At 45.5% G+C, this 8821-nt stretch overlaps 1 pseudogene; it reads right to left on the minus strand.

The window, feature by feature from the left end:
* Positions 1 to 1032: 1032 nt before the first annotated feature.
* On the minus strand, positions 1033 to 1190 carry LOC116407885 (annotated as a pseudogene).
* Positions 1191 to 8821: the final 7631 nt, after the last annotated feature.

The following is an 8821-nucleotide window of genomic DNA, read 5'->3' on the forward strand; positions in this document are numbered from 1 at the left end:
CTTTATTTTTCTGTTTTACATGTAACTCAATACTGTAATAGGTAATCATAATAACACATGTAACATAATACTGTGTAATGCTTTGGAATGCTCAATAAAAGAATTGTTACAAAAAAAAAAAAAAAGGTATTTGTAAACATATCTGCAGTTGAAAGTAGCGTGTGTCTGCCATTTCTGAATCAGCTGGCTCTTGCTACTTTGTTGCTAACAATGGAGAGCCATCATGGCGGGGAACAGGAATGGACCTACAGTATTAAATTTCAAAAGTAACTGTAAAAGCACTGAAAACTTATAATGAATTTATGTTGGAAAGTTGCTTAGAATTATATCATCTTTAATAAGGCAACATTTTATTATTACATTAACATACCCTTTAAGGGGAGCAGGGCCCTCTTTGCCAACTGTATAGGTCAGTATGTATATGTTTGATGTGTACACCCTTTTTTGGTACAGCTCTGTGGAATATGTTAGGGTGCTTTATGCCGGCTGAAAAATGCAGTTGACAAAAAGCCCTATGTGCCATTAGCCTAAGATTTATCCTAATGTAGGTTATGGCAAAGCAGTTATTTTGCCCTTGTTTGACCAAGGAGGCTTGTGTGCCAATAGTTCCCTAGTAGGTACCTGTGGAACATGCGCCACTAGCTAAAACTGCAGCATTCTACAGCTTTCAAAGCATCTTGGGAACAGTAGTTCTGTTTCACAACTAACGATGTTGATTCATCGCCTGTCCTACCCGAAGGTACGGGCTCCGATGCTCCAAGGCTTTCGCCAATGAACAGCATGTGCGGGCAGATCCACCTTCGCCGAAGCTAGGGTGTGAACCACCAAGTCTTGGCCTAGGGTCAAGCCCAGAGGACTATGACACCTATCCAGGGTGCACAAATCAAACACAAAAAGGGTGCAGAAGTGTACAGGTGCAATGCCATTAATCACCTTAGTAAAGCTCCAGCTGGCAGCTGGAAAAAATTTAAAAAAATACCTCCCGCCCGCCTAATGGCTGTGGCAAGGAAGTGAAGCATGATTAGGCATAATGAGCATGTGCGAAGCCCCCGACAAAAAATAAGTCAGCAGCTCTTCCCTAATGGGAACACAGCCCCTCCGCTTTCATCAAGCTTCAGCATCATCACAATTAGCAATAATCACGCCTCGGTTTGACCTCATTGGCTATGATACTGCCACTGCGCAAAGTAGTAGCATCTAACGAACTATATAACGGAGAGTAAACATGAATGTGCTTTGCTTTTGTTGCTACAAAGGAAGCAGCTCTGGCGAGGATTGGGTGCCAAACACACACCGGCCTACTCCACCTTCACAACAACTTGGTGCGAGCTAATTGTGTTCTGTTCATTAGAAGGTGTGAAGGCAATCCCAACTCATTTACAGCCGTGATTATCAGCTCTGTACTTCTCATTAGACCTACGTAACGAGGTCTCCTTCTCTGCTCCTATTGATCAGCTCATAGGAAACAGCTTCCAGATGCTTCTCTAACGGCTCTGTGACATTGTTGGGTTTCTAGAGGGCTAATAGAATTGCTCAAGTTAGTTATCAATGCTGAGCAATACCCACCTAGCCAGGGCCGGAATTAAAATTTTTGTGCCCCTCGGCCAGGCCACCCCTCACTGCCCACCCACCCACCTCCGCAACCCAACCGCCACCATGACCTACCGACCAGCACAGGAACAGTGTTCCTTCTTCCTTAAGGACTCGCCCCTGAACCAGACATGCACATTGTGCTACAAGAAGAAAACACAGACCCGTGCTAAGGATTCTAAAGGTGGCCATTTACTGTATGATCTGCTCGTTTGGCCAGGTTGTCAAGCAAGCAGATCCCCTGATATGCTCACCTAGAGGTGGAAGATATTGGGCTAATTCGATCATTTGAAGTAAAATGGGGAGCATAGGGCGCCATCAGATAGGAGACCGTATCACCGAGCCAATGGAAAAATCAAACCTGCCCCATCGAGATCTGGCCAATTTCAGCCGTGATGTTGGTGGGGAGGACCAGTCGGTGGTGCCCATACACAGGCAGAGAAAATCCCACTGCAACCAATAAGTGGTACCCTATTTTCTGACTATGGCTCATGTCATGCCAACACCACCTGAGTTTGCCATAAATGTTGGGTAGAAAGCGGCTTTGCCCAAGTGGATAACCTGATTGGATAACTGTCCCATGGTTACCACTTAAGCTGGCCATACACGCACCGATAATATCGTATGAAACTCTGTTTCGTACGATATTCGGTGCGTGTATAGCAAGTCGGTGAGTTGACCGATATCACAGGAGGCTGCTGATATCGGTCGACTCGCCAATCGCCCAGGTTAAAAGATTTTGTTCGGGCGCCATATAAGGCACCTGAGCAAAATCTGCCGTCAGGGCTGAATCGGCAGAAGGAGGTAGAAATCCTATTGTTTCTACCTCCTTATCTGCCGTTTCAGCCCTGAACGGTTAGTGGCCAATTGTACGATCTTGTAAGATCGGAAATCGCCACGTGTGTGGCCACCTTAACAGGTCAACCATTGGCCAATTCTTTGTTCATCCTACAAACCATACATTTGATTAACAGCAAGGTTTAGCCAACCAGCAGAATATGTGCCATCAGGGGTCATCAGCCAACCAGATTGTGCCTTGGTCAGAACTGAACCCAATCCCTGCAAGACTTCAAGGCTAAATGCAAAGTATTCATGCTTACATTACAAAAAACGTGTGACCATAATATGTTTAGTAAAGCACTTGATTCTGATAACAGTAATGAATAGTTATAGTTATATCAGTATAATTGCAGGTGTCTAGACATTGTTAAAAAGAACAAAGTTTTATTCTAGAAATAAAGACCCTGCAGGTTCCAATTTTGCCCAGGCATTCCCACCTTCCTAACGAGAAGCAGCAGCGCATACAATATTGTATATCTTAAATTCCATCAAAATACACACTTGTGGGCATACCCTTTGATATACGCACCTTTGTTTGGCACCGGGTTCCACTGCAGGTATTCCTATGAATCCCAAGATTTATGGCCAGATTCTGGCTCAGCCAACCTGTCTCCGGTCCTGCTTTTCCTGTGACTTTATTGCCCAGAATGCCTTGGGGTCACAGGGTTATCACACACAGGAGATGAAAGAGATTGTTACAGATAGGTTCTGATCATTCAGGCCGCTAACTCTCACTTAGTTTGTTTGGTATCCATGCAATTGCTTTGTAAATAATTCAGTCTGTATTGTTGTCTTGCTTTCAATAATGGGTGGGACAAGATAGCAGACCCTGTAGCTGCTGGAGGATCCCATGCAGTTGCTCAGTAGCAATGTGTAGACCAGTGATCCCCAACCAGTGGCTCTGGGGCAACATGTTGCTCCCCAACCCCTTGGATGTTGCTCTCAGTGCCCCCAAACCAGGGAGTTATTTCTGAATTCCTGACTTGGGGGCAAGTTTTGGTTAAATAAAAACAAGATTTCCTACCAAATAAAGCCCCTGTAAGCTGATAGGGTGCATAGAGGCCCCTAATAGCCAATCACAGCCCTTATTTGGCTCCTCCATGAACTTTTATGGTGCTTGTGTTGCTCTCTTTTTACATTTGACTGTGGCTCATGAGTAAGAAAGGTTGGGGATCCCTGGTGTAGACGGGGGATCACCGACTTTTTTTACTTGTAAGCCACACTCAGATGTAAAAAGGGTTGGTGAGACACATACACATGAAAAAAGTGTTTTGGGGGTGCCCAATAAGGGCTGTGATTGGCTATTTGGTAGCCCCATATGGACTGCTGGCCTGCGGGAGGCTCTGCTTGGAGCAAAACTGTCTCTCTGCTTCCAAATCTTGCCTCCAAGCCAGAAATTTAAAAATGGGCACCTACTTTGAGGCCACTGGGAACAGGGTCGGACTGAGGGGGTGCTGGGCTCACGTGGCCGGCCACCCCAGGGGCCACGCACTCCAAAGGAGACCCTGCTGTGGCCCCCACACCCCCCACAGGGGGCACCTTCCCAAGCCCCTTCCCTGAGTGCATATTAATTTGCAGCTCAGGGAGCTCCGACGGGGATCAGGTCTGGGCCAGAGCAGCCCATCAGGGCTGAGACCACCAGGTTTTTTCCGGTGCCCCGCTGGCCCAGTCTGACCCTGACTGGGAGCAACATTCAAGGGGGTTTTGAGCAACATGTTGTTCAGGAGCCACTGGTTGAAGATCACTGGCGTAAAACCATTGGTGTGGGGCTGCCCCGCTGTAAGACCCCAGACCAAATAAGAGGGACCCAGCCTTAAAATCATATTAAATCGGCTGTATACTTATTTGCTGTATATTTTGGAACAATAGCTGGTGTAGACCATTGCTTGCCAATTATTGGATCTCCAGATGTTGCTGAACTCTTAGCCCCCCCCTTCCAACAGCTGTTCAGTGGAATACTGAGAGATGTAATTCATCAACATCAGGGCCATAGGTTAGACTTGCCTGGTGTAGGCTTACAGTATTATATAATATAGTAGTCGATGAGGTCGATGAGTTCTCAGTTCCCAGCAAACACAACTTACATGCTAAAAAGACACACTACCCTTTCTTAAAACAAACCACTGTAACTGACATTACAACTTCGTTACCCCCGAATGTGAAATTGCTATTAACATGTTCTCAGAACTTCATGCCGGCCATGGCGGGCTTCTTGGAATAGACATAAGAGCCTCGGCAAATATTTATTTCTGTATCGATTGTTCTCGCTGTTTGTTGTGCACAAGGCTTAATTGTCGAGTTGTACGTATACATTCGTATTGTCGTAGGACATTTCCTGTTTTCTATCACAGAACATAAACGTTTTACTTAAAGAGGAACTGAGGTCTCGATGAACAAAGGAGCATTTGTTGCTATTAATGCGTATGGACTGGGTACAACCAACAGGAGCACTGTGCAACTTAATGTATGCAATGCCCTACCCAACCCCTATTTTTACCTTCCAGGTCCCTCTCTCAGTGAGGTCACTACAGGGTAAGACTAGGCCAGTGGAACCCCAGGAAAAACCCTAGGGTTGCCATCTTTCCTGGCTCCTTAGTCTGGGCAGGGGTCAGGTTGGACACATCACAGGAGGGGGCTATATTGTGACGATCGGTGATTGGTCCGGTTTTCCTAATTTGGAAAACCAGGCAGTTTTGACCCGGACAGCCCTTCTGAAAACCGGGCTGTCCAGGTCAAAACCGGACAGGTGGAAAACCCTATGATGGGCCCCACTGACCCAGACTCAATCCCTGCCTGTGTTCCCCCATTGACCTCCCTCCCCTGATCACGCCTGGTAACTATGGGATATGTGGCATTGGGGGGAGGAACAGTGGGATGTGTGGAAGGCAGGGGCCCTGTGGTTGCAGTCCTGGTGGGCCCCACAAACCCCAGTCCAACCCTGGGTCACTCATGGGTGGATATTTATCGAATAAGAGGCCCTCTACTCTACTAGGAAAACTACTAGTGGCCCAGGTGCTGCTCACCCAACTATGTGGCCTTGTATGCCTATACCATGGCCATTCTCCATTCAAGTGTAAGGTACGTTTGTAGATACGGAAGAAAGGATAAATTAGTGTATTTAAAGTGCATAAAGAAAATGAGTGAAGATTGAAGGAGAAATAGGGCCTGATTCACTAAAGGGCGATAAAAATTATCGCACGCTTTTTCGCGTTAAAAAACGCAAAATAACTTGCGCGCGATTCACCATAGTATTATCGCGTGCGACAAATCGCCATTTTCACATGGGGTATTTCTCGCACTAGTTTTACCGTTTTGCGTTAATTTCCGCGCTGAAAAGAATACGATCGCATGATTCACTATAACTTTTGCGCGCTAAATATCGCATTCGGCTATGCGAAAATTAACACCTACTACAGGCAGGCGAAAAATTATACAAAAGTACAGTAAATGATTTTTTGCAATAAAATATGGACTTACAGTGTTATTTATTCAAGTCTGTGTTTCCCCCAGAGTGACGCAGCCGCCAGTTTGCAGCGAAATGTTCATTTTTAATACAGTAATTTTCTGCAAGTATTGGCGTGTATGGCTAACATGGCGTGCGTTCATTTGCGCGACTATTTATATTTGGCTACAAGTGATGAAATGTTTCGCCAGGCATGGATTCGCAGCAAATTTTTGGACGTGCGTTGAATTTTTTCGCGGCGGATTTTTTCATGCGTTTCGCAAAACAATCCGCCAATGGCAAAACGCATGAAAAAATTTGCCACACAAAAATTCACCGCACATCCAAAAATTGATACAAGTGTCAAAAAATAATAGTCACGGGTAACAATTTTTTTGCCCGCACAACATTTTTGCCGTTTTGGGGATCTTTCGAAAGATTTGCTAATTTTTCACTAAAGATACCAGAACACATTTGCTCATCACTAGTGGCTACTATTTATAAGCATCTACTATTTATATGTGGCTAATATTTATATACACCATTTATATGCTTCGACAATTTTTATACACTATTCCTATGCTACCATTCATATTCGGCGATTATTCGCGTAATTTAGCGCATGTACAGGCAAATACCGCATTGAAATAGTCTTTCGCGAGTTAAATAACGCTTGCAATATCGCGCGTAAAAAAGCGCGAGTATGCTTATAGTGAATCGTGCGAAAAATCGCCAAAATTAAGCGGCGGTAAAAATTTTAGCGCACAATAAGAATAGTGCACGTTTTATCGCCCTTTAGTGAATCAGGCCCATAGTCTGGACAAACGGTTGTGGTTCAAGCACTGTTGGACTGGGGTGCCTGAGGCCCACTGGAGCCCCCACCCCAGTTGCGAGCTCTTCCACACATTAAACCGATGGCACCCCCTGCAAGCGCAATGCATTCCTTATATTTTCTCCTTGCAGCTACAATCAGGGGTGCGGGAGCACCCACAGTTCTAGGTTTCCCAGTCCAACCCAGGGTTCAAAGTCTTCTAGTGGGCCCCTGGCACCCCAGTCCTACACTGTATCAAATGGTGAAGTGACAGAGGAGACTTCCACAGCTCTATTTACTTATATAGGACCTAGGCACCATGAGTGACTGAGGGGAAACATGTAGATAAAACCATAGAGGGAATATTATGTATTGTGCCCAACTTACTCCTGTTGTTGTACTGGAGAAGGTTATCATGGGGTTGTGGGACTTGTGAGTCAGGCCTCTCAGGCTGCTCAGATCGACTCCCTTCCTCCCTACACTGATAGCGAGTGGATGAGTCTATTAGCCATGTGGCGTGCAGAATAGGATGTGCTTAATAGCCCTGCACTAAAGGCCGGGCGAGTGGAAATGCTCCGGGGCACAATGATATTCTGCTTAGCAGACCATGTAGTCCATGTTTCTGGTTACAAGGAAGTTAATGACTCATGAATTTACCACCAAACAAACCGTGCAGCAGATTTCAGGCTTCCAGTAAAGGATCTGAAGTGAGAAACACATCTGCCCCACTGACTCACTGGGGCCTTGTTAACAGGGAGCTATTTTTGCTTAGTGACACATGGGGGTTACACATCACTGTATGTCCATTCTCCATACCTTATGGTATATGTTCCCATGTCCCTTTGTCTGTGGCATAAGTAGAAGTTATGAAAAGTATTCAAGATTTATTGAAACTCAATTGGTGCCCCACTGGGCCTCTATACCACCTGGACCCCCTGCAGTCACATGATCTGCTTCTTCCATATTTATACCCCTGCCCTTTGTCCTACCCAGTCTGCATCACATACAGACAACTTTCCCTCGTATTCATCATCAACTGACCTTTTACATCTTGCATTATTAATATTATCTCATCTCTTCTACAGAACAACTATGATGTAATTAGCCTCAGTGATATCACGTGTATCACATGACATGTATGTAACATATTTATTCTTATTTTAAACAAGAATTGGGAATGTGGTCATTTATACTGATGAAACTGCCCTTTCATTCAGTCCTTAAGACTGGGAACCATCAACTACCAGACCTCTTCCCATCTAATAATGCCTTCTTATGTGTCTGATTCAGTCCTCCTACGATTTTCCCATGGCCATATCACCAACTATGTGGTCTTAGTCAGCCCCCAAAACAAGACTGCATTAGCATAGGCTCATATATAAACTCCGTTTAATGTTGGATCTGTATAGCTGGTAATTGAGCAATGAAAAGGGCAGGGGCGTAACCACAAAGAGCGCAGCCCCTGTGGTTGCAGGGGGCCCAGTATACAGTATACCACTTTGCAGGTCACCACATTGGGTAGTAAGTAAACCCATTGCAGGTGGGTTAGGGTAGTGGGTCTGAGTAGGAGACATAGCGGGGTGGCGGTAGGGTGGCCACCTTTTGAAATATATTGTACCAGCAGACTGGGGGGAGGTGACGTTAATGGGAGGCATGGTAGGGGCAGGGGACATCATAAAGGGGCATGTTGGGAAGCTGGAGGGTGGATCCGGGAAGGGAAAAGGTAAAGATTGGGGCAGGTCAAGGGCTTATGTGGGTGGGCCCAGAGCTAAATTAAGGGATATTACAAACTTACTGGCAACTAAAAATTTGTAAAACCGCCCCGGCCTTGGCAGGTGTTTTACCGGCTTGGCCACTAAAATACCCTAGGGGGCACATTTGCAATGGCACGAATGCTCGAGCTTTCATGCGAACGCTCCAAGCGTATTTCGGACGCCGCACGACTTTTTCGGACGCCGCACGACTTTTTCGGACGCTTGCACGAAAAAATCGGAAAGGTTTTACCACTGTTTACAATTGTTCGGTACGAAAATTTCGTGACTTTTGGATCGCCAATATGATATTTTCGTGACTAATACGATTTTTTCGTAAGCATTTTCGTGAAATTTGCGATCTTCAGAAATTTTCGTTTCCAATCC

This window comes from Xenopus tropicalis, chromosome 9, assembly GCF_000004195.4.
Source record: "Xenopus tropicalis strain Nigerian chromosome 9, UCB_Xtro_10.0, whole genome shotgun sequence".
In the NCBI taxonomy this organism is placed as follows: domain Eukaryota; kingdom Metazoa; phylum Chordata; class Amphibia; order Anura; family Pipidae; genus Xenopus; species Xenopus tropicalis.